The 27,167-nt window shown below is 38.4% G+C and overlaps 1 long non-coding RNA gene across 1 annotated transcript; it reads left to right on the top strand.

Moving 5' to 3' along the window:
* The first annotated feature begins 12,451 nt into the window (after positions 1-12,451).
* On the top strand, positions 12,452-22,607 carry LOC109138007 (uncharacterized). Its single transcript, XR_002041806.2, has 4 exons — positions 12,452-15,337; positions 18,321-18,732; positions 21,031-21,156; positions 22,045-22,607. It is a non-coding gene; the product is annotated as an uncharacterized LOC109138007 (long non-coding RNA).
* The last annotated feature ends 4,560 nt before the right edge of the window (positions 22,608-27,167 follow it).

The raw sequence follows: 27,167 nt of genomic DNA, 5'->3' as shown, positions 1-27,167 counted from the left end.
CGTTCCGTATTCATTCCACATTATATAGTGTCAGTTTGACTGTCCAGAGACTAATAATTATACTATTAAGTATAAAAAGTCACACTCACACTGTCTCAAGTTCATGTCCACCAGACCATCCCACCTCTCTCTCTCTCTGTTTTACACACACACACACACACACACACACACACACACACACACACACACACACACACACACACACACACATACACACGCACACACACAGTGTTGGCATGGTGATAAGAAGCAGATGTGTGTGTGTGGGATCAGCTGACCTCTGAGTCACTTCCTGCTCTGACCGCCATGTTGTTGCTGCTGTAAAACTGTGTTAAAGGAAGAGAAGATTTCCACCTGGGTGGTTTATCAACACCTGAACAGACGTGTGTATGCATGTTTTAATGTGTGTGTGTGTGTGTGTGTGTGTGTGTGTGTGTGTGTGTGTGTGTGTGAGCGTGTGTTAAAGAGTCCTTTTTACAGATCCTGTCTGACTTTTCTTTCTATGTCCATCTGTAGCTTTTAAAACAAATTCAAAGAAATGAAACTGAAAGGATTAGAGCAAGCCCATCAGCTGAGAGACAGACTGTTCCAGATGGCTGTTTTTTCTCCATCTGTCTTACAGCATCAGATAAAAATTAAAGTTAAAATTAAAATTTTGGTTTGGAGGGAGGGACTTTTCAGTCAAAGTTCTCCTGAACATCTGCACAGATATACACATATTGTTTTAAAGAGCCATGTGTCCCATATTTAAAGAAATGTCATTTTTGGAGACTGAAAAAAAAAAATCTATGTGGATTCAACGAGGATTTAGACTTAACCCTCAACAACTCCTGATCTTAACCCTAATAATTTACACTAACTATACAATAAATATAAGTAAAGCGGATGTAAATTTATGTGTTTGCTATTAGTTCAAACCAACTTGATTAGTTTAAAAGCTGTACACATAGTCCAAATTACAAATATTATTTTGCATATGGAAATCACTGAAGCCAATCCAATATGTATATAGCATAATAATATTCATATCTATATATATTATATATTAGATATATATATTATCTATACTATTAAATATAGATGATATGATATATATATATATCCATTTCATTATTTTGTCTTTTTCTTTCTTCAGGACACAAAATGTTCCACACACAGTATGAAGTATGAGATAGAGCTAATTTAATGTATTTTTTTAATGTATTTATTTATATTTCATTGTTCATTGTAAAAGGTTCAAATGTCAAACCGATAGTTGGTTCAAAAACTCTGAAAACACAGAGTATCACTAGTTGGAAGAATGGAAACAAAAAGCAGAGTTAGCGGCATGTTGTTACAGCGCCGCAAAACCTCCCAGGTCAGAGTGGACGGTTGATTTTGACACTGGAAACCTGTGTTCATTCCTTCACCAGTCAAAGTAGGTTTATTTACACCGTGACCATAATCTTTCTCTGTAACTATAACTAGTGTCAGTGGTCTGAACTCTACAGGGGAACCAAAAGAAATGCACTCATACCAAACTGTCATGGTGTGTTCATGGCTCGGCACTGAATTACCATCAGTGGTACCATCTACCCAGCAGCACAACAGTGAAGGACAGCACTCACCTGCAGCCAAACCCCGATCACCCCGCTGAAATATCTGCTGTAATGACCGACGACAGAGCAGCTTCTTCCCTTAGGCTGTGAGACCACTCAGTCCATCCTCATCATCATCCTCACACTCTTCTTAAATATCTCGGCTCAACATGTTATACACTACAAGTCCAGAAGTCACATTGGTTTGCACTGTGCTGCCCTCTTTGCAATTTTCTTTGTTTCTTCCATTCCACTCCCTTTGGACTACCCTTACACCCGTCCCACGAGTACCTCATTTGGTGTGTGTATACAGCAGATGTATATTTCCTATAGGATTATTATTCTATTCTTGTTGCTTAAAATAAAGTGTATTTTTCTTATTATTTCTGTATTTAGTTAGATATAAAAAACTCCTTTTTATTTTTACAACTTACACTTGAAATGATGAAGTCACTTCCAAATGACAAAGTAGTAAGTGTAGGGGCAACAGCACTTCACTTTAAAACAAGAATAGATTATTAATTTGTGTTTTTAAAGATAATAGAAAAAAAACTTAATGAAAAAGAATCAGATATTTGCATAGTGTTTTGTCAGTGTAAAATATATGAGAGACTCAAATACATCCCATCATGATGACTAAATATACACCCAGTGTCACACACAGAACACTTTGTTAGCTGTAGGAATTGTTTGTCATAATGCTGTGCAGTAATTTATAGCTTGTGTTGTGCTGTGGGTTTCTTGTGATTATGAGCCACTCTGTGTGGTGGCTTTAACACATCATTAGTAGGCTTACACATTTGTTCCGCTGGTTAAATCTGTAGAAATTTGTCACTGAGCAGTAAAAAGCAGTTTAAATGAAGAATTTGCTTCTTCATCGTTGTAGACATAAAGTTAGCCACATCCTTCCGGAATAAGTTCATAATTTGTGCCTGAGGACGGTACAAAAACCATAAAGGGTTAGATAAAACTTAAGTTCATCAGTGAATGCATTTAAATTGTCGGATAATTGACATTACAAGTTGTGGTAAATGTGTTCTTTCTAATACTGAAAATGAGAATAATCTCAAACATTGTCATGAATGAGCCCAGGTTTTAATTATATTTATATATATATATATATATATCTATATTATATATATATATATATATATATATATATAATATATTATATACTATATATAGATACACACACTTCAGTATCGGTTGTACTGACGTGTAGCTTGCACATTTAGCAAACGTGTCTTGGTAGATTGAGCCACATTGAACATGGAACATTATGCAGAAATATACATGGTATAACACAGTATATAAAACTAATCAAACATGGCAGGATCTGCACTGAACCGATTGAACAACTGGGAGGCAGGAAGTCAACAGCCATTGAAGTTATAACACCCCATATGACGTGAAGAAGAATGGCTTCATTGATCTCTGTGAATTAAATAGCTAGCAGCTGTAACATCTCAGCATTTTAATGTTAAGAATCAATCATTGTATCTATGAGTCTATCAATACTCTAACCAGATTACATACCAGGCACTCCTCTGCTGCTTGACAGAACCTGCATGCTGCACAGCAAACCAAGGCAGAACACAATGAGTTAAAGTACGAGTCTGATTGATGTGGAGTCATAGTCAAGAGTCTTCCGTCTTTAGCTCTCTTTCTCCATCTAGTGTTCTTCATAATGAACTGCATCTCAGAGACAAAATGAAAAGGTCAGTGAATGTACAGAGTGGAGACACTCATTTACAATTCTATACAATTATAAACAATCCATTAAGGCAGCAACCTGCAATAAAATCTTACCTTTTTAGAAACTTGGTTCAGATGTTCATGCTCCCCAGAGGTTGCATCTTAATGACATTGGTGACTAATACTAATGATTTTTGTCTCCTCTGTGAGACCTTTAATCCTGTACCAAACAAGCAGGTCACTTATCCAATGAAATATCTGAACATCTACATGTGGATTGGTAAATTTGGCACATCATTTTAATAATTGTATTATCCTCTGACTTTTCATTATCAGGACAAGTATTCTTTAGTTGTCCAATACTTTGGTTAATGATCAAATACTTCCAGATATAGGACTACAGTAATTGCTAAGTGCCAATTGGTGTTTGCTTGCTAACAAGCAAAAATTGCCTTGTGGGAAATATACAAGATGATTAGAGTCCAGGCTAGAAAGGAAAACCTACAACTTATTTATTCTTAAAACACATTTGAATGTAACAACAAATTTAACAAATGTAGCTGACGAGTGCTGGGCAATTATACTGTGTTAAACACGATGCTGGTCCTGCTACTGTTGTCGTAACTATGTTGCGGCACAGACAGTGGCTGTTCTTTGAGATAGCCCATTTTTACTGCAGCCATCTGTCAGTAAACCAAATATTCTAGCAGTCCATAATGCTGCTGGTGGAGCAGGAGTGCTGTACTTACTCACTTGCACTTTTGTTTACTCTTAAAGGAAACACAATCTTATATTTAGCATCTAAAGGCAACCCAAAATATCACCCATATGTGCCTATATTACAAAGAAAATTGTGTGTATTAAGAGAAAGAAAAGAAAAAGAAAAAACTCAAGGCTTCTCTCAAATCACCAGTGATTACAGGGAGCCATGTACACAGCGGCTGAATATACAGGGGAGTGAGATCTGGGTAAAATGATAAATATATAAAAGTATATCTGCACTACCCCATAAACATAAGCTGATACTATACGTAGGATGTTACAGTATTACTGCTCGGGGTCTGATCCTTAAGAACACACTATTTGGATTTAGCACTGAATGCAACATAAAAATAATACATTAAAGGATACTATGGTATTAACATGTGCTGAGTTTTCCTAAAATCAGTGCTACCAGCTTATACAGACCAAATCAGTATCAGTAGTATCAGCTAATATATACTGTAGGTATAATGTGTACAAATACTGCATATTATTCTGTATGAGCTGATAATAAGACTCATCTGAGGTGACAAAGATGGCCATGTCCCACTGAGAATATATACATTTTTAAGTACAAGTTTTATATTGAAAATAATCCAGACACAGACATACATAGATATTTAATAAGTTATTGTCAATTTGGTCAGTTTTATTTTTAACATAACATTATTACAACCATGACAATGTTTGTACAAAATGAGAACATCCTTGAAATGAGCTGATGAGAACAATGAAAACCCAATGGATCATCTTCCATGTGGTCACAAGCGTTGGAGTCACTCTTTAGTAGTGTAGTAATACACGGTAGTCTTTCATCAAGACAAGTGCCTATCTGTGAGAGTTTTGCAAATCTAGGGTTACTAGACACTAAGTACTGTCTGCTGCAGAGCTAGGGTTTAGGTATACGTTGGTATGGGTTTGAAGGGTTTAAAAGGTTTCAGTGGTTGTATACCCAAAGAGTTTGGTGGAACCACATCTTTACACTTAAGTAAGATGACTAACAGTGCAGCCTACACTGAATCATCTAAGCATGTGCACAAAGGATGAGTTGCACATCACTATGAACACATTGGGCATATCAGTGGTTGCATCTTTATATTTGTATGAAGTGATATTGAGTCATGCTGGCAGTGGGGCTCTCATGATGTAATGATAGTCAGATGGTGCACCAGTTTGATCCAGACTGAAACATCTCAGCAACTGTTGGATGAATTAACATGGTGCAGACATATGTGGTCTTTCATCTAGCACCACCATGAGGTCAACTTTTGTTTTTTAACAAATACCTTCAAAGTGACAACGTTAATATCAACCTTAACTGCGATTTACATCTAATGCCACTTTGTATTGTTGTTTAACGGACATTAATGTATTACAGAGTCCATTTCAGTTTATTTATATGATACCATATGTAGTGTTGAGTGAGAAAAGATGAGAAAGTCTTTTCACCCAACACCTGATATCATAAAATCACACAAGTAACTGAACACGTTGACCTTTCTGCTCACACCACCACACAAATAAACTATTGCCACACATACACACACATCTCTGAACACTTTCATGCTGACTACATAATAAACCCTTCTGGGCAGGACTCCGTGGAACAGTCCTAGAATGGTTCAGGTCCTACTTGGAGGAGCGGAGTTATTTTGTGACCATTGGAAGTAATCAGATCGAGTGGCTATGACATGTGGGGTTCCTCAGGGGTCAGTTCTTGCACCCCTTTTGTTCAGCATATACAGTATATGCTGCCTTTGGGTCAAATTCTGCAGAATTCTAATGTCAACTATCATAGTTATGCAGATGACACACAGATATATCTTGCACTGTCCCCAGATGACTGCAGTCCTATAGAGTCATTGTGTAACTGTCTAGAGCAAGTCAAAAATTGGATGAACCAAAATTTTCTTCAGTTAAATCAAGAAAAAACTGAGGTCATTGTTTTTGGCAATAAAGAGAAGAGGGTTGCTGTCAGTAAACACCTTGAGTTACTGTCTCTAGAAACTAAAGACCAAGTCCGAAACCTTGGCGTGTTGATAGACTCAGATCTGACCTTCAACAGTCACATAAAATCAGTCACCAAAACAGCCTTCTACCAACTTAAGAACATATCCAGAGTTAAGGGCTTTATGTCCCAAACAGATCAGGAGAAGCTGATCCATGCTTTCATCTCCAGTAGACTTGACTACTGTAATGGTCTTTTGACTGGACTCCCCCAAAAAAGTATCAAACAGCTGCAGCTCATTCAGAACGCAGCAGCTCGAGTTTTGACCAGAACAAAGAGATCAGAACACATCACCCCAGTTCTTAAGTCTTTACACTGGCTCCCAGTTAGCCACAGAATAGATTTTAAAGTTCTGCTACTAGTTTACAAATCACTGAATGGTTTAGGCCCACAATACATAAACGAAATGTTAGTAGAATATAGACCCAGTAGGGCTCTGAGATCTACTGACTCAGGTCAGATAGTGGAGCACAGAGTTCAAACCAGACACGGTAAAGCAGCATTTAGCAGTTATGCTGCTCACAACTGGAACAAACTACCAGCAGGACTGAAATCAGCCCCAACTCTTAGCACTTTTAAATCCAGGTTAAAAACTTTTCTATTTTCACGTGCTTATGGCTGAGCTCTTTTAAAGAACTTTTAAAGAATTTTTAATCATAATCCAGTGATTCGTTTATTGTTTTAAATTGTTTTCAAATTTGCTATTTTAATGATTTTAAATGACATTCTGATGTTTTTAATTAAATTTTCTTCTCTTTTTAATTTTTTATTTCTATTGCTATTGCTTGTCTTAATGTCAAATGTTTTTCCTTGCCTCTGTAAAGCACTATGAATTGCCTTGTGTACGAATTGTGCTATACAAATGAATTTGCCTTGCCTTGCCTTGCCTTGGTGCACTGTAGGTTGCTAAAGACTTTATTTGGATACCATCCTCAGAATATACAAAAACACAAAAGCTTTTCTTTGACCTGTATCTCTAACATTTTAATTTTCTTTTCAACGCAATCATCACAGCCTCACAGAGCTGCCACAGCAAGATGTCACCATGCTATCAGCCCTGGTGGAGTCAGTAACACAAGAAGCAAACAAAGCTGAGAAAGCTGAGAGGAAAACGGTCCTCTCAGGTTGGATATGGTGATTTTCTGATCTTTTAAGGTGAAAACACATTCTGGCACAACTTGTGAACTGGCTGTCATGTTGTCTCAGCTCAGGTGTGATGCAGTAGGAAGGACCACTTTGGCTCAGTCTCAAGGTCAAATGAGACCTGTTTGGGGTTGGGTGCTGTAGGGTTCCTGATTTTATAGAGCTCAGAATAAAACCCTGATCGCAGTGGGTTTTCTATCTGCCTCCGCTCCCCCTCCCTGTGACGGCACGGCCACTCGTTTTTCACAGAAAGACACTTTTTATGGAGCCGCAGCCTGCTGACGGGCAGCAAGCGTGTGTTCAGCAGACTTTAATTGTCTGTCGGTGGCAATAAAAGAGCCGGTGAAATACACAACCGTAAAAGAGCTGCAGACCGGAGCCCAGTGCATCCTGGGAGACAGAAATGAAGAAAACACTAGATTAGGGGGTTGATGGTGAAGAGATCAGACAATGAGCCTTTCACCTTAAAATTTAAATTACTGGATGCAATTCAGTTTGGAAATGACTCTACATGAAACCCATCAATCAGCTTTTTCAATAAAAGGTGACTTTACATACAGCTGCTGATGTCATAACGTCCAGATCATATAGCACATTTATGAAAAATGTCCTTTTTAAACAGGCTGAAACTTAATGAAATCTGCAGCCTTAATGAATTAAACATGTTTAAATTAACTGATGATTCAAAGTTAAAAGAATAATATCAATAATTGATTAATCTGACACATGATATTACACTGATTATGAAGCTTTCAAGCTGTTTTAGTCTTTCTTTCTTTCTTTCTTTCTTTCTTTCTTTCTTTCTTTCTTTCTTTCTTTCTTTCTTTCTTTCTTTCTTTCTTTCTTTGTACCACAGTGCCATCTCCTGGTCACAATTAAGTACTACGGGGGCATTTCATTTCAGCAATTCTTTTAGTCAGATTACACAAAAGACCAAAAGATTGTTGAAAGTCTGATTTCTATGCCATAACAATAATGTGGTAATCTAAAAAAACAACACTTTTGGTTATCTAACATCTAATATCATCTAATAAGAACACCATCTAACACATGCTTTTTGGATATCAAAAATAAATCCTTAATTTGTACCAGCATCCAGGTCAATCAATCAGGTTACTTTAATGATTCAATCAGTTTTAGATTATTTGCAATTATATAAATCTGAGATTATCCTAGGAATTGATAATAATCCTTTAGATGTATTCCAACTGCATACACGTAGTGTGCCCTACACACTCAAATGCACAGTGGGAGCATGAGTTCCAGATCAGTAACACATCAACATCTTGTATACAGCTGCCCTTGAACATGACTCAGAGTGCACCATGTGGTTCTGAAAATGAACAACAAACCCCTTGACTGAACTCAAAGTGATTGATCCAGAGTTTTTATCTTCCCTGGCATTTCTGAAAATGTTCAAATAATTTAAAAGGAGAGATATCTGGCAGTGCAGCAAGTATCTCAACGATAATTGTGACTCTGCTATTTCAGACGGACCACGTCCAGAAGCAAACATCTGGCTTTGGTAAGAAAATGAGTTTCGAAAACATGCAGCTTCACAACATGTGCTGAAGAGGATAAACTTCATCTTCTGGACACATCTTTTTCTAACTCCACATGAAACATCTGAAGCTGGAGATGAATTAGTCAATAATGCAGAGTGACTGCTAGAGAGCACTTTTGCTCAAACTTACTGTATAAAATATGAAGCATTCTTAAAGATGAAACTATTATAAAAGTTCAAAGTTTATAGAAAAAGCTCCATAGTAGTGCGGCTTACATGTTAATGTATCAGTTATGATATACAGTTACATGTATATAGGCTTTACATAGGCTACATATGTTGTACATGGAATGTAGAGTTCAGGAATAGGTAGGATTTTATATATGAATAATTTAGTTAAGGTTTCAATCTGACAGGAAACAGAGGCAGAAAAAGTGTAATGTTTATAAAATTATTATATGATGAGTTGTAACTTTATTTGTGTCGTTCAGCTGCTGTTTGGACGACTAATAAAGAGTGTGAGTGTGATTCATGATTACATTATCTGGAAGTGTATTTTCCAGAGGTTTACCATTATCAAAAATATAAACACTTACTCAGAGTTACTCAGGAATCATTTAGTAATGATTCATCAAAGTATCACCAATAATTCTTCCATCATTGCCATTAGTGTCATCACAGAGAGTCTCTGTCAAGGTTCTATTATGTGCAATTGATCTGAGGAAAAGGAAAAGATGTTCATGAAGGCAGATCAATAAAGATCATTTCATTTATATCAAGTCAAGTTTATTATAGGGCAGTTTTACAAAGCATGCCTCACAGGGCTGTATTCATAACAACAATAAGCAAATCACACAAAATTGTATAGAGATGAGATAAACTGTTAAGACTGTACATTCACAGATTACTATTTATTTTCACAGCAAGTTAATGTAACATTTTATGGTAAATCATTGTCAATTGACCTTACCCCCCATCATATCACTGTAATTTAGTAGTATGGTCCTGTAGAATTACAATATTTAACTGTAACTTCATAGTAAACAGAAATCATGTTACTGTAATTTAGCAGTATGGTACTGTAGATGAGCTTAGTTTTGCTCAAGCTTTCTTGCCTCTGTCACCAAATGCTTGCACATGGTGGCACTCTGGAGTACAGAGTACCTGCTCTATATAAAAAGTGTTGTGAGATAACTTTTGTAATGATTTGGCACTAATATAAATAAAATTGAACTGCATTGAATTGAGTTACTGTGTGTAACTGTAAGTTCATGTCCACATACAAACTGTTAGAATCAGAATCACTTTTTATTTGCTAGGTGTACACATACACACACAAGCACATACAATACATACAACAAAGATCAGAATTTAGCTTGTTCATAAACCTGGATAAGATGGTTCCATATGACAATATCCAGGTTTTTTTTGTATGATGTTTGCATGCATGGACACTTGTTTTTTTAATCAGGCGTTAGTTAAAAAGAGCCTGAAATGTCTGAACAGGATAAATGCTTTACCTTCATTTTGTGCATATGATTCAATGATTCCTCCTGGTCCAGCACAAACAGAGCACTGGAAGTCTGACTGTGGTAAGCCGACCTCTGCAGTAGCAGTAGCGGCAGTGTGCGGCTGCTGGAGCGGGTCACACATATTGATCAGCTCGGTGAAACAAGATTGAAACTACATTTAATCCAAACCGACCTCGACCTCCAGACGAGCAAGGTCACCGAGGGCCACGTGCGTCTGTGCCTGTAAGAAATGCAAATGCAGCTCCATAAATATGTTTTAATCCTCCTAATGCGCTCACTGGCTCGATTTAATGAAAAATGCCTCAATTCCCCTGCGACTCGTTTTTATGGAAAACAACTTCTGAAGGCATGAGAGGGAGAACGAGAGAGATTACAATCTGTTTGGACATGGATTCCGTTTTTTCTTTACCGTTCCTTCCAGTGACACACACACACACACACACACACACACACACACACACACACAGTGAGGGAGAGGGAAAAAACGCAGAGTGGGAGTTTCGGGCCTCTTTCTGTGCTGTAAAACTTTATAGCGATCTGGGGCCCTGTTGTCATGGTAACCAGTTATACGAGCTTGACCGGGGGTGTGGTGCTGTGCAGAGGAGGGTGGAGGGGGGGTTCACCATTTGCAGAAGTGTGTGTGTCAGTAACATTTCTTCTGTTTATAATCATGGTGAAAGTGGGAAAGAGGTGTGTGTGTGTGTGTGTGTGTGTGTGTGTGTGTGTGGTTGTGTGTGTGTGTCAGTAGGGATCTCTGGTTGGTGCTCTGGTCCATTAAACCCTGTTAGTGGATAAAGTCTGATGGCTTTTAACACCGGGGGCACAATCAGTATCAGTGTTCCTTTACGTGTGTTTGTGTTGTTGTGTATGTGTGTCCTTTTTGATATATAGAACAAATCGCAACGCGTGGTTTTACAGCATCCAGTAGACCAGGACCCCTCTCACTCCAGGAACTTCAAAACTGTCCAGAGACCAGGACAGACGGACAGATAATCTACATCCCAGCGATGAATCGTCGCCGTGCAGCGTCCTACGTCATCCTGCGTCAAACCACGGTGAGCAGCGCGTTCATTGATGTGTTCAGTGCGTTAAGTGTCAGTTTACGCACAGATTTGTCTCATTACGGTGAAGTTACAGCGATCCATTTGTATATCTGCACGCCACATGTGTGCGCGCCCATGCACAGCCTATTTTTACCCAGCATCCATCTGGGCTTCACATGCAGCCTTCACTTTACATGCATCTTTGTCTTGAGAACAAATACGACTTTAAACAGTTTTATACCGTTAATGTGAACATCAGGGACCGGTTCAATGATGATGGTGATCCGTGGAGACGGGAAGCTGCATGGATTAGGAACTCACTTCACCCTAATGAGGCTTTTCCTAAATGAACTAGAAGTTCTTATAAACATGATTTATGACATGTTTGGAAAGTACACTAGAGAAAATGACGCATTGCACTGTAAAACATGCATGGTTAAATGCAATGAATTTCATTTGCTTTCCATCTGTGATTGGTGTTGACAGAACTTTTCAAAACAACCTGTTCTGTTTGGACTTTTATGGACAGTTTATTCATAAGAGCTGAAAGAGATGAAAAACTCTACCTGACCTCAAACTTCAGTAAACAACATATAATTCTATGCAAATACATGTTCATGTAGCGCATACATCATAAAATACACAGTTCTATTTTGTCCCCGGTATTTTTTTTGATAAGGCCAGAAGACAATATAACAACATATGAGTGCAACAAAATACATTTAGATATATTTTTGCATGCAGTGGTGTCTGTGGGACCCCTAACAATGAATCCTGTGTCAACTGTGTGTCAAACTGTTGGAGATAGGAAACTGCACTCTATGAACTGAATGGAAAGAACTTTAATTTATGTGATAAGTGATCACCTTGAACGTGGTTTTAGTCATGTTTTTGTATATTTAAAGGAGCTGTATCATATATAATGATTATATATTCCAAATACATTTGACTCTCTTTAGTCTCACTTCAAATCCTGAATGAGTCACTTGGTCCTTATGATCACTTTCATAATCTAGGGAATAGAACAGAAGTTTTTTAAAAAACAAACAAATCTGTTTGTTGTTGCTGAAATTATTTGAGTGTAGCACAGAAAGAATCCTTCAACATCTGGAGTGGACACATGTTGGAGCTTACATCAACAGTTTACACTGTAAGGAAGAAAAACAGGAGATTAATGTGTGATTGTAACTTTTATTAGAGATTGTTCTCACACTTTTCAAAACAGCTTTATATTTCTATAAAAATAAGTCCAGCTCGGCTTTCAGAGGCTGATCAGATGCAGCTCATACAACTGTGATTTAATCTATATTCATTAATGATCAATTAGTGCTTTAGGTATCCCATGAACTCTAAAGTATAGTGATCATTTCTTAACAGAAAGCAACAGAGCTTCGTGGTTCACCCTGCATTCATTCATTCATTGAGGGTTTAATGAATGGATGAGTCATAACTTACCCAGGTATTGTTATTATAAAGTATTTCCTTCTCCAATCTATTTACCTTCTTTACAATACTCTGTGCTATATGTTTTTGCAGTGAGATCCTTCAAAACACTGAGCTCACCTCAAAATATATTCTCCATTAGAGCTGTTCAGTGAGTTTTTTTGTGGCTCTACTAAGTGACAATTTATATCATTTACACCAGTGTCACGTCTTTATGCTGCAGATATGTGTCTGCAAATACTTACTGCTGTGGGAATTCTAGAGTTGTCAGACGAAAACAGCGACTGATGGAGGCAGACATGAAGCACTGCACATCCCCAGTCTAGTTAGTGACAAACACAAAGGCTGCTTTGCTTTGAGAGGCCATCACGATCCTCTTATGCTTATATGGTCTTCTTCTTCTTCGTCTTCCTTTATTTACTGCGCATAATGAAATACTAAAATGAATTCTGTATAATAATCACCATGCTTACATTTCAGCAAAAATATTTACAGAATTATAATTTATTCTAACAAAGATGGCAGCTATGTCTGACACATGACAAACGTCTTTTTTGTGTTCAATCATTTTCCAAATCTGAGTACTGACATTCAGCTTCAGGTGATATGAATGTCTCTGCAAAATTATAAAAATTAGGATAGTGCGCATCTATAAAGTGTGTTAACACTAAACTGCGGTTTTTGTTGCGGAAATTTAAAAAATGTCGTAAACACGACTGAATAAGTAATGTTTAAATACTCTGGCCGTTTTAGATCAAGACAGAAACATCTAAATATAATTATTAGTTATTTTTATCAGTATGAAGTCTTGTTTTAGCTTTAATGGGGTTTGAACGCAGCAACTGTTTTCACGTTGTTGGGTAAGAACAAAGATAAATAATGAATAGTTTTCTTTAATGGAATTTAATGTGAGCTTGTGTGTGCACAATGTGTCACATATCTGTGATATTATATTTTTATTCCTCATAGAATGTGGGAATAATGAATTATGGGCCAGGTGTGTAGGAGTTTGACTCCAGTTTCACTTTCCTCTCTGGGTTGGATATAAACATGAATACAGCTAAAAACGAGGCCAGTAAGCTCGACAGATAAATATTAAACTACTATGTACAGATACAATATATATAAATATGTATACATGTATAAACAACAACATTGTGGACAGAATTAGACAATAATCTCGCGCGCTCTGCTTAAACCTGATCATCACGTTCCAGCTCTTTTAGGATCATTTTCTCCTTTTATGGTAAACAAGGACTTCACTTCTGTGATTATCCCCCATGCATTCCTCAGAAACATAAGAATAGTTCATAGAGCATCCGCTATTTTAGAGCCATGTTCAGGGCCCAAACCGAGGGGAAATTCCACTTCGTTCAACTGGACCGTAATTGGATGCAGCTTTGGTAGTCAGGCCGCCTCGGCCTCCTGCCCGCTCTGAAACATGCGTGGTTCTCATTTGAAGCAGCGGTAAAATATGGTGGAGAGAGCCTTTTAATGCAGCCTGCAGTTCATTTTCCAATCATGAAGAAAGAAACAAAAGAAAGAAAGAAAGAAAGAAAGAAAGAAAGAAAGAAAGAAAGAAAGAAGTTCGTGGGCGTGGTCTGTCCATGAACCTCAGACTGCCATTGGCCGCCTAACAGGAAGCGTTTCCAGCCAAAGTCTGTCTCTCCCCCCATCAACCCAAAATAAACCCCCTCCTCTTCGAAAATGTTTCCACAGCAATGTCAGTCAGACTGCAATACATCTCCAAGGTGCATCTCCATTAACTCTCCCGCCCCTCCACAAACAGACTCAAAGGTAGTCAAATCACGCGCTCCTGTGTAAAGGGACTAATATAATCAGAGTAGGTGTGCGCACGAGGATGACGCGCCAGCAGCAGCTCGAGCTACACCCTCTCCATGTCACCTCAGTGTCAGCCGCCGTCAGGTGGGCTCTCGAGATGCCGCAGAGCCTCCTCAGAGGTACCGAAGGAGCCAGAACCAAAACACGTTTGCCCTGGATGCGCGTAACGCACGTGTTTACAGAATTCCAACAAAAACGACCCCCCCTCCTCCATCCACCCAACCCCAACAGCAACATCTTCCTCCTCCTCGTCCTTCTCTACCCACATCACGCAGGAGCCGAACCGGCAGCTCAGGTCCAGACTGCCGCTTGCAACGGGGACACGTGTTCCGTTTTGGGAGCCTGGACGCCGTGCCAGCGCGTCACCATCACCACTGTCATCATGGATGCGTCTCTCAGGGTGGTTCCGGTGCGCATGGAGGCTGCTCGCCGTCACAGCTGCGACGAACCTTTTCTCTTTAAACTCCACAACGATCTGCGAATTTGCAGTCCACTACAGCCGGATCTGTGGTGGCGGAGATGATCCGGTGCACACCATCCCCACCACGAGCTGCCTCGGGCTTCCTTGTGGATGAGAGCGACCCGTTATCGCTGGACTCAGAGGATGATGACAGGCTATTTGTTGTCGAGAGGAAGAGTGCTGCTGGTGCTCCATGACAGACGATAAGAGGAATTAACGGGAAGGAGTATCGAGGGATGTCATTCGGTTCCGGTCCAAAAACAGTCGCAGGGACAGCTGCAGCAGCACGGAGGAGGACGGACAGGAGGACCGGGACCACAAACACAAGGTATGGAAGAGAGAATGAGAAGGAGAGGAATGCAGGAATTACTGAGGCGGAAAAGGTATGATAAGAAGAGGGAAAGAAGAGGAAGCAAAAGAGGAGGAGAAGCGGAGTTTAGAGAGAGAACGCAGGGATGGACAGAAAAAGAAAGGATAGATGAGAACAGAAGGGGGAGGAGACACGGTGAGGCATAAACAGGAAAGAAGAGGAAGAGGAGGAAGAAGAGGCAGACGGCGTGAGGGCAGTAAAGTCAGAGCTCGACCATGGCAGCAGCCGGAGGGGAGGGGGGCTGTTTGGTCTGGAGGCGAGACAAGGTGACTCCTCTGTCTCTCTCTCTTTCCTGTCTGACTGAATCTCACACTCTTTCTCGCTCCTCTTTATTTGGTTTTATGGAGGGGCTCTTAAAGGGTCATTTTACTCCACTCTCCCCCTCAAATGAATTTATTGCTCCACCAGGGTTCAATTGCCCTCTTACCGTGTCCAGCAGCCGGACAGGAAGGGCCGAGCGAAGCTGGGCCTGCTCTGGTCACATCCGGACATAAAACCCCAAAAAGCAGAGTTTGTCCTTGTTCATCTCAAAGCAAACTGAAGGGAACGAGACGTCAAAATAGCGAGAAAAAAATGGAATGGGATCAAATCTGAAATGCAAAATTAAAACTAAACAGCTACTTCTGGTTACCCCATTGTCCACACACACACACACACACACACACACACACACACACACACACACCAACACACATATATATATATATATATATATATATATATATATATATATATATATATTGTGGTGTGTAATATATATATATAATATATATATATATAATATATATATTATATATATATAATATAATATATATATGTTTATATATATACACATATATATATGTGTAAAATATATATTAATATATAGGTATATATGTGTATATATATATATAGTATATATATATCTATATATATATTCTATATATTATATATATACTATAATATATGTTGTGTTGTGTGTGTGTGTGTGAGTGTGTGTGTATAACACATCATAAAAAAACACTGAGGGATCAATAAAGTTAATCTAACGTGATGTGTGTGTGTTTTTTTATTTTAGCTTTAAAACATTTAAATAATAAAAAAAAATAGTTGTGACCCATTTATATACATATATATTTTATATATATTTTTAAAAGGAACAAACTGAACACAGTTTTCAGGGTGTGTTTCGGGTAAAAGAGGGAGACAAGGCTAAAGGACAAAGAGAATATAATAGTTTTGATTTTATTTATTTTTTGATGTAGAAAATCTCACTTTTCCCTCCTTTTACATCCCAATAATATACACTGAATTATTAAGAATAGTTTGATGTGTCCAGGCTGAATGAGGCTCAGTAAACTGGGATTCAAGTGGAGTATAATAAACGACGTGCGTGCTGTACAGTTATTTTTGCGTTCTTGAAGCTCGGGTCTGTGATGTGAGACTTAAAGCAGAGATGAAGTGTTAAAATCGGATCTGCTCGGCGGGTTTCGGAGGGACGTCATCGTAAATTGTGGTTATTAACCTGCAGGTTTAAAAGGAGAAAGCAAACTGAGGTTTAATATCAGCTGTGAGGCTGCTCTGCTCTGCAGGAGAGTTTCTGCGGAACATGAACGGAAATGAAAAACGAGCAGTCACACACTCACACTCTGCCAAGACACTAAAGGTGCACAGTGAAAATATCTGACGTGACCGAAATAACCCGATTTGATTCGTCACGACGTCACGTATTCAAACAGGAGATGATTTCTGAAGACATGACATCATTTTACGAAAGACGACGCTCTCTTACTTCTGTCAGGTCGGCCTCTCTGCACGGCCACAGTGTATTCATTAGCTCAGTGTTTTTAATTATTAGTACATTATTTTATCAGCTAATTATGTTTTAATTATTCTAGACGTTTTATGTGCATTTGTGACAATTCTACTGTCTATTTATTGAAATGTAAAAAATTCTAATACTCCACCGACACATCTGGATGGACAGCAGTCTGACGTTCAGATGTGCTGAAGCTACACATGTGGAAATAGATAGTAGTAGTAATAATAACAATTTATTTATATTTATTTATAAAATGTATATTTAATGTTACATAGTTCTATAATAACTATAACATTTGCTAATTTATATATTTAACCTGTATTTTACTAAAGTAAAAACAAAACAAACACGAAAATTGTCTCCCTATTTTGTTCCTTACTTTTTTTTCATTTTATGTCTTTTGCTAAAGTGTTTTAGTGAACAATCCTCCACCATCACTCGTGCTCGCTGCTGCACTCCAAGTGTGTGTGTGTGTGTGTGTTCATTCATGCTTTTGACGCGTTCAGTGCTCAAGTGAAATTAACTGAAGAAAGAAATCACAAAAAAAAAAAATGTTACGCAGCATACCAATATCCAATGATGGCACACACACACACACACACACACACACACACACACACACACACACACACACACACACACACACACACACACACACACACATATTCTACATTGTTTCATCTTCTGTTTGATAATCACAACACTATTCTTACTGTAGTTGATATTATTATAATTTTAGTAGTATTATAAGACAGCGGTAAAAGTAGTTCCAGCATTAGAATTTGGCCTTATTATGTATTTCTTTCTTACCGCCTGTGTGTGTGTGTGTGTGTGTGTGTGTGTGTGTGTGTGTGTGTGTGTGTGTGTGTGTGATTGAAAAGTCGAGGTTAATTTTAATGTCGTCACAATGTTCACCTTCACCTAAAATATGAAATATCAATATATTCAAAATAAACATGCTGCATATATAATAATAATTCCAGGATTTGATTTGATCCACGATGCACAGGACAGTTTCTGTTCTAATCACCAGGCTGCATTGTTTTTCCTCTTTTAAAATAAAACTCTATTTTCAGTGTTAGTAGTCTGTTGACGTGACGAAGATGTGACGGTTATCTGTCTTTCTTCCATCTTCTCCAGGTGATCCCGGTCAGCTGTGTCTGGTTCCGGCGGCGGATTCCCCGGTCGTCGGCGCCTTGTTGTCGGCCCGGGCTAAGAGGAAGACGGCAGTGCTATTCCCGCACAGGGCAGCAGCGCCCGGAGATGGAGCTTGGCTGCTCTTCAGCGTGTACTTGAACCTACAGCGCCGCCTGGAGATCAGCAGGAGCGTCGACCTGACCTGATATGAAGGTGGTCATTTTGATTTGTCTCTGGTGGGTTGGTATATTAAGATAAAAAAAAAAAAAAACATCAAACATCTAATTTGGACTCTTGGATTGGACTGAGGAGTGTCGGCCTGTTACCGCCCTGCATCGAGGATTCAGCTCCGAGCAAACGCAGCCTTCGAGGAGGAGGAGACGGCCTCAGAGGAGAGTATAAGCTGGATATGTCGGTGGGTGGGACAGTGTGTTGTCTTGTCTTCTCTCGCCTCTGTCCACATTCTTTCTAAATATAAATCTGAAGTTTTTTTTAATACTTTATCCAGTTTAATATGAATTTGATCTTGGACTCAGTCTGTCTTCATCTCAAGGTGAGTGTGTGTCTTTTTTCTCTACATAATGACAGGAGGTCGTTGAGTAAATGACCACAGACTGTTTACAGCTGATGGCTGCTGATTTGCAGTGATCACTTTATTTATTATTCATCTGAAGGGTGTGAAGGAACAAGGACTGTAGCAGGATTTTATTGCACCTCCCAACACTTGATTTGTTTTGGATTTTCATATTGTATGCATTCAGCTGACTTTTCAGCTTCTGTGAATGTTATTTATCAACATGGGCTTCTGAAGTAGAAATTGTGAAGTCTTTAGTGTGGCTTTAGCAAAAGTGGGACACTCTGTGGAATTTATGAAGCTTTGAATGGAACTGATTACTGCTAAAAAATGAGCCCTGACACATTTAAAGCCACCAACACTCCCACTTTTTTTTCCCCTCGCTGGTGTTTTTAAATTTTAGTGGGACGTCTTGTCTACAAAGACAAAGACAATACCTCTTTTAGACTGTATGAGGACTAGGGTTCATTTGAGAATTATAATTACATTTTAATCAATTATAAACTTATCATTAACAAGCCCTTCAACATACTGATAATTGATATAATCACAAAATGGATTTCTTAAGTTAAAAGTATCATACCCATAAACACGTGAAAACTAGCTTTTTACAAATGGCAAATGTTACTTTGGACAGACCAACTCTATTTGTTATTTATCGATACAAGTTATTATAGTTAATATTTGTTATTTAATATGGTTTGGAAGCAGTCGAAATGAAATAGAATGACTTAAATACTGAAATCAGCTTCTAAAATATCAACCACATGCACATTTTAATTATAGAATCTAAAACTACCCCAAATTCACAGAAGCTACAGAGGAAATAATCTCTCTGCATCTGAAAGTCTAAAATCAGCATATTTGTAATTCTTGAAAATAAATAAGAAACTTATTATGATTATGTTATTCCTTTTTTTGTGTGAACTCTGTAAAGCTGCTAAAAATTTTTTTTAATTATTATTATTTTTTAATAAAGTATAAACTCCTTCTACCACAGAAGTCTGGTACAAACAGTAAAAGTTTCATAAATTATGCTAATTTATTAATTTGTGATAGTGAATTATTTTTTCAAAATAAAATACAGGCTGCATGACAATAATGTTTTAAAAGCACTGATACATGTTTCTTATTACAAGCACACTGACATTATTATAAATAATCAAGTAGCTTCTCTATGTTTGTCACCTTAAATTCAAATCAGATGTACTTTTACTTGAAATAAAGCAGGCTGCATGTCTCAAATCAGATGTACTTTTACTTGAAATAAAGCAGGCTGCATGTCAGCGACGGTCTACTGTGACAAAAGGTTTATGTTTCATCAGATCATAGTTTCATGTCATACTCACAGATTTATTTTTAATATTTATTTTAATTTATATCACCGTAAACAAGACATGGAATATGCAGAAGAGTTAGTTACTGGCTTTGGTGACCTTGTCTGTTAAAGGAGTTAATAAAAACACAACAAATATGAATTAGTGAATGCAGTACATATTGTCACATGAGTCCAAGACATCAAAATGGGGCCGATTTGTAGTTCTGCTGTTACAGCTGATCTTCCAGCTCACTCCAGTCTGTGGGAAACATGTTTGAGGTTGTACTGATGTAATATTTCCTTTGAGAGCTTTCGAACTTCTATTTCTGAATTTAACGAGTTCCACTTCCTGTTCGCTTGAGCTGAAAATGCAGGAGGTACAGATGGTCCAGGGCATTTCCTTTAGACAAAGAGACAGAGATAAAAGGCCAAGATTTTTACTTTTGTCTTTTAATTATTGTATGATTAGATCAAACAGAGCACTGTATATTTATACAGTATATACATCCAGTATTTTATACCTAGCACACAGTTTTATTTTATTTTCATGTTCCTTTTGTATTCTTTAAGAGACTGTATTGTTCATAGCATTAGCACTAATGGCAGCAGTAGCAGTATCACTGGTAAGAGTGTTATTTATAATGTCAAAAAATGCTTGGTTGCATCCACAAGGTCTGCATTTGAGTCCTGCCTGAGGCATCATATACCTTTCTGTGGACATCAAATAGTAGATGCACTGATAGAGCTGCAGTAAATGGTCCCTGTTGTGTCTGAATTTCTTTTTATAGATGCAACATAAACTCATTTTCTGTTTCCTGCAGGTTAGATGTTCAAGACGGTGCCTGAAGAGTGGAGTCAGCTCTAACATATCATCTTACAGGACATATTGAATCATCTCACCGAGCTGAAATAAGATGTTGGGTGGTACTACATGTGCATATGATGGGGTAAGGTTATAAAATCATACTGCGGTTGGGCATATCATCATGTTAGTCAGCAACAGATCCTGATTCCTCACCCTCACCATCACCCTGTTCCATCGCAGGCTAAATGCAACACTCTGAGTAGTTCTGTTGCATGAGAAGCGACCCACGGGGCTTCTTTGTGGAGCTTTGATCAGGAACACATGGCTGAACTTCCTCTGCTGCTGCAATAGCCAGCTGCTGTCCGTTTGTTAGGAAAGAAGAGGAGAGGAGGAAAAGAAAAGAGTAAAAAGGAAAGCAACGCTGACTGTAACTCAGCTGAGAGAGAATAAGAGCAAATAAAGAGAGCAGAGTGCGGCAGGCGGGAGAGAACAGAAGGAAACAAACAAGGAGAGGAAATGGAAGGAGAGCACAAAGATAGAGAGAATAGTAATAAAGGAAGGAGGGAGGACAGCCTCAGTTCCCGGGCAGCAGGTCTACAGGCGCCATGTTGAGACAACATTTCTGCAGCGCCACACTGTCTCCAGCCTCATCGCTGTCCTGTCTGCCTCCCTGTCCGTCTGCATGACTCTTTCCTTCTCCCATCTGTCTCTTTCTCCCACCTTTATTTTTTACCACGGGGGTAATTGACCAACTCATTTATTGGTGGTTGGAGGAAGTGGAGGAGGCAGTTGTACTAGTGGTGTATATTACTGCATAGTGTGGTTTTATGGCTGCCTTATTGCCCCTTATTGCCTATTGGTGGTCAACAAAAGACACTCCAAAGGATGGTTTGCGCCTCCTGGAAAGTCTGCCTTCTTTGTCGTCCTTCCTGTCTGCATTCCCTTTTGATGGTCGGCTTTGTCTCTCGGACACACATGGCTGAGACTAAACAGATATGACTCTTCTTTTCTTCTTTCTCTTTTTTCACAGGGATCCTCGTCTACGAAAGCATCCCCCGAAATGATCCCTAAATTAAATTCTTCTCGATTTCATCGTGTATCATCACCTTGCTTCTCGTGAAGCAACAGGAACAGCTCGAGAGGTTTTCCAAACTTCTTTTCGCATCGGGGTCACGCAGTTGGATATTCATTAAGCCAAGCAGGAACCTGGTGCTGAAGGGATTTTACTTGTTAGATATGATTTACTGCAGCAGTCTGACCTCCCGCTGCTGGATTCAGTCACATGCACTCTAATCATTTGATTATAACCAGAGGACGGCAATACTTCCAGTCTTGCAACTATCACAGAGTTATTGTACTTGCGTACAATACGATTAAAATGTAATTCACTTAGCATGGATTTGCATTTGTCAGTCTTTCAGATGACTATTTGCATTAATTAAACTTAGTCTGCGTTCTTTAGGTGACTTTGTGGGGCTAGCCTTGGAATGTTTTGGGAAGGGTAAGAGTGAAACTGATGAAGCAGTCTAAGTCAGAGTTTGTGCTAATGTCTTCTGTAAAATAGAATCAATAAAAAACAGCTAAATTACTTAATTTTCTTCCCCTGTTCTTGTGTTCTGCAGCCCGATGACTCCTCATCCTTACAGATGGTAAAGCCAAGCTCTGGTTTATTATCTGGATCTTATTTTCATTGGTACGGCCAACAGTTAGATCACTTCTAATAACACTGTGCTCATTGCTGCCATGTTAGATCTACATGGCTAAAAAAGAAGTCCAACTGGGCAAGAGACACGTTCATCAAGCTGAACATACAGGCTGCAAACATCTGTCTCAAGATAACAAATCTGCAAATGGATGTTTTGTATTACACCGTCATGCTTAACGCAATTAATCGGTTTAAAATGAATCATTGTGTCTGTCCTCACAAGAACCATTAATCATTTCTTCACACACTTTTTCCTGAAATGTGACATCTTCATGTGAATACTGACTGCTTTCTCTGCAAAGCAATGGTAAAAGTAACATGTTGTTCATATGGCACCACTTTAGATTGGTTCACAAAGCATGTGACTTTAACATAGGAGATTACTTTACGTGTCCTGTTACCTAATAACTGTCAACATTAGTTTCTTTTAACTTACTCCACCTACATTTAAAGTTCAACATCAATAGTTTGACCTTTTGGAAAATACGCTAATTGACCTTCTTGGTGAGAATCTGTGGTATATATGAAGCTTCCCCCAGAACCTAGGTAGCTTAGCTTAGTATGAAGAAACATTTAGCCTGGCTTTGTCGAATTGTAACAAAATCAGTCTATCAGCACCTCTAAAGCTCGATGATTAATGTGTTATACCATGTCTGTTTTAATCTGAAAATAGTGAAGTGTAAAAAAAACTCAAGGTTTTATACATAGTTATGTCTCAAATGTAATCTTGGCAAGGATCGGTAACTTCATGGAGCCTCTGCGGGATGCTGGGCAACCTCATGATGACAAGAGCCCAAGGGGTTACTGCGTCAGGCCAAAAAATACTCCAGAAGCCTCCATATTTAGTGAATAGACAAAAGAAAGGAAAAAGCCACTAATCATATTTTAGTAAATGTAAAAACTAGTGCTGTAACCAAGTAGTGTTTTATTTAAAATTAAACTTAAAAAAAACATATGAGGGTCATTTGAAATGGTTTTAGAAGGAACTTAAACTCATTATGATGTTATCGCCAGTCAAGAACGTTGGACGATTCTGCAAAACTCTTGAACATGTCCAATGCCAAAGTTTTTTTGGTCCATGGTAATATAAGGTGATACAACGTAAAATGAGGGGTTGTTAAGGTATAGTCCATGTTTGGCAACCAAAACAAAGATAGTTATTATGTTAATTAAAAGGAGAAAATAAATTTAAAGCCTATGATGGAAGGCAAACTCCAGTCTACTTAACATCCTGCGTTGGCAATGATCGTTAGTACTGGATGTGAATCTAGACGTGATTGTCCAATAGGCATGCAATTCCTTGGGATACTAGGCTCTCACAATGGTGGTGCCCAATCAAAATTGCTCAAATGGATCATCAGTGACAAACAATGTATTCTGAAGACCTGTAGAGAGTTGAAACTGTCTTTTCTATTATGTTTGAGTGTTATGCTGTGTTCTGTTAACCCTGTGTGAAATCCTAGAACCAGCTGGAGTGTTTCCTCCTGCAGTTTCCATAACTCCTGCTGCCATGACTGGAGTCACCAGATTCATACAGGAGCTGTGTGATGTAGGTAGTTTCAAGTTGTTGGGCTGGATGATTAAGATCACAGGAACCTGAAACCGCCTGAATCACACCAGCCTCAACTGCGCAACGGCACGGCAACCAAGGAAACCCACCACTTAACCCAACACAATATCTATCATCAGTGCACTGTTTGGGAGGTTAAATGTTTTGTTGTAATGGTGCTAAATACACAAAACTAACTGCAGCTTTTTCAGATTGGTTGCTTTTGCAAAAAAGCCACATGTCAATGTGAAACACATGTTCTTTGAATTTGAAAGTGAAAATGGATATATGGTGGTTTTCCCATGTGTTCCTGCATCAGAAGATCCATAAATATTGTCTTTATTTGCAGCAAGGTGCTTCCCAACATTTTTCTCTCTGGTGTCTTTGGAAACCCTCTTCACTGGATGATATTATTTAAAGACAGAGTGTGTGAGATTTAGGGGCATGGATTTGGGGAATTAATGATAAAATACGATTATAAAATTAATGTTAATATTCATGTTTCAATGAGTGTATAATCACCTGAAATGAGTATTGTTTGTTATCTTAGTGTCTATCATGTTGAACTGTCATGTCTCTACAGCAGCCCAAGCAGACACTGGCTCTAGATAGCACATTTCAATGCAGGTTGCAGCCACCACAGTGTCTCCTTCACACTTGAAAGGGGAGGGTAAGGCAAGTCAGGCAATGCCAATAAATCCTTTAATATCTTTATCAGCATGTTCCCTCTTGGTGTTTGAAACTAATCTTTCAAATGTGGAATATTTTTTTTTATTTACAAAGGACAGGTCAAAAAGATATGGAAGCAACAGATCTTCTTCTTTAGATCTCCTCGTCCAGGAAGAGAAGTTGATATCACAACATAATTGGGATCCTAATAAACTAAATACAAAATTAACAATATTATTTTTGTGGATAACAAAATGTGTCCACTTTAAAATAATTTGTAGATTTTAATATGAGACCTATTTTGGATGGGTGGAGTCGCTTCAGAATACAGTGAACTGATTCTTGAAGGGGGTTAACAAATCAATAATGTTGAATTAAAATGAAAATACAGTTTTGTTAATAAAAATAATGTTTCAATCTAGATGTGGGTCCTTTTCTACAGAGTCCACCATGTTGAAGTACTATGTTTCTACTGTAGCCCAGAATGGACAAACTAAACAAACTAAACTGGCAAGATAGGTTTTATGGCCACCATAGTTTCCACATAGAAATGGAGGGTGCAATCCACAGCTAGATGCTAGATGCCACTAAAACGTGCTTGAGTCTGTAGCACAACCTGGAAGTTGACAGTCAATTCCCAATGACATCAACAAACATCCAAATTGGTTCAATCTTCCTTTAAAAAAATGGAACATTGTGCACAATACCTTCATTATAGTCACAATTTCTTCACACGCAAAACGAGGAGAAATCTGTTTTGACTTTAACACCAAGAGTGTTGGCAGCACTTTAAAGACTGCGCCCTCGCACACAAGTGTGTCACACAGTTATTCTGGTCAATTAAACCTCTGCTCGGGTTAAAGTGAGTCCTGAGTCTAACTATCCTATAACAGGTGCAACAAAACTGAACACCCAAACATGCAAATACTGAACTTACACATAACAGAGTCCACACATTTCTGTGTCGAATAGTACAATGTACACCTTGAGGTGTATGTGGCCTGAATTTATTATTTTTGCATGGACATACTTTTGTTCCATTTCCACATTAATGTCACTCTTTGGGTCCTAACATTGGAAATGGTGAAAAAGGTGCACTTTTACATTTTTGGAAATCCACCTCTTTGCAGCTTTCTTTCTGAGTGAGCTCAATATCAATCTCATGTTTATGTGTTAACTACACAGCTAGAGTCAGGGTGTGGTTAGCCCAGCTTAGAATGAAGACCATACACATACATATGAGAGATATGAGATCCAATGTGTTAACGAGTGAGCTTTAGAGGTGCTGGTAGTTATATTCTTTACTTTGGACAAAGTCAGGCCAGTCAGGGTAACAATGTCCTGACACCAGCCCTGATTAGTTTACTCACAGAAAGGTTTAGTGGAGATTTAACTGTTTCCAAATGCACCAAATATATTTCTGAACACATCAAGAAAGATTCTACGAATTAGCTGATATAGAATATATATAAAGCTGTCAGAGTAAGATCATTTTAACAACCTTAAAGCTACTTAAGAGGGAATTTGTTAAGAGATTATCATCAAGTCGAGGGTTAGTGTTTTGGTTTTAAGGCTTTCCTTAAATCTGATTTGTGATGTTGGGCTGGTTGGAGACAAACTAAACCAAATCTTTTCTTTTCTATCTTCTCAAGATTTTGATGTTGATTGTTGATGGCACTGTTAAGAAATGCCTATGTCTGTCTATTTTTTGCAATGTTGGGCAACAGAAGCAATAGCAAGTCGATGTCTCCAAAGCAAAACAGGCTGCAGTTCTCTTTGTCCACATTCCTATTGAAGTCACGTCCATATTTGTCCAGACGACTGCACTTATCCTCCTGGCCAGCAAACAACCAAAGTCAATAAGCAGGTTGCAGCAAAGTAACAACATAGTCTGAGTAAACCAAGTACACAGAGTCTGGCTCAAAGAGGAGTTGCTTCACCAGCAACCTTCTTCTAGAATCGTGTATCTTTAGACATTCCCATGGACAATGCATGGAGTCAGATTATTAGTATTAAAAATGTATCCAACAAATAAATCTGATGTATTATTAAGCTTCCCAGCAGGTCTTCTACTACTGGCCTGCACACATTATGGCAACCAACACCAAACGCTGCACGCTTTTTCACTTGTGAAGCTGCCATTGTGCCTTTGTAAACACATTAAATTAAATAGTGTCTGGAGCTTAGATTAAGTGTGCGTGTTCTATGCCTGTAGGGTTAGACATGTTTA

This window comes from Larimichthys crocea, chromosome XII (genome assembly GCF_000972845.2).
Source record: "Larimichthys crocea isolate SSNF chromosome XII, L_crocea_2.0, whole genome shotgun sequence".
Taxonomy (NCBI): domain Eukaryota; kingdom Metazoa; phylum Chordata; class Actinopteri; family Sciaenidae; genus Larimichthys; species Larimichthys crocea.
The sequence above is the reverse complement of the archived record's forward strand: the minus strand, read 5'-3'. Positions and strand labels throughout refer to the sequence as shown.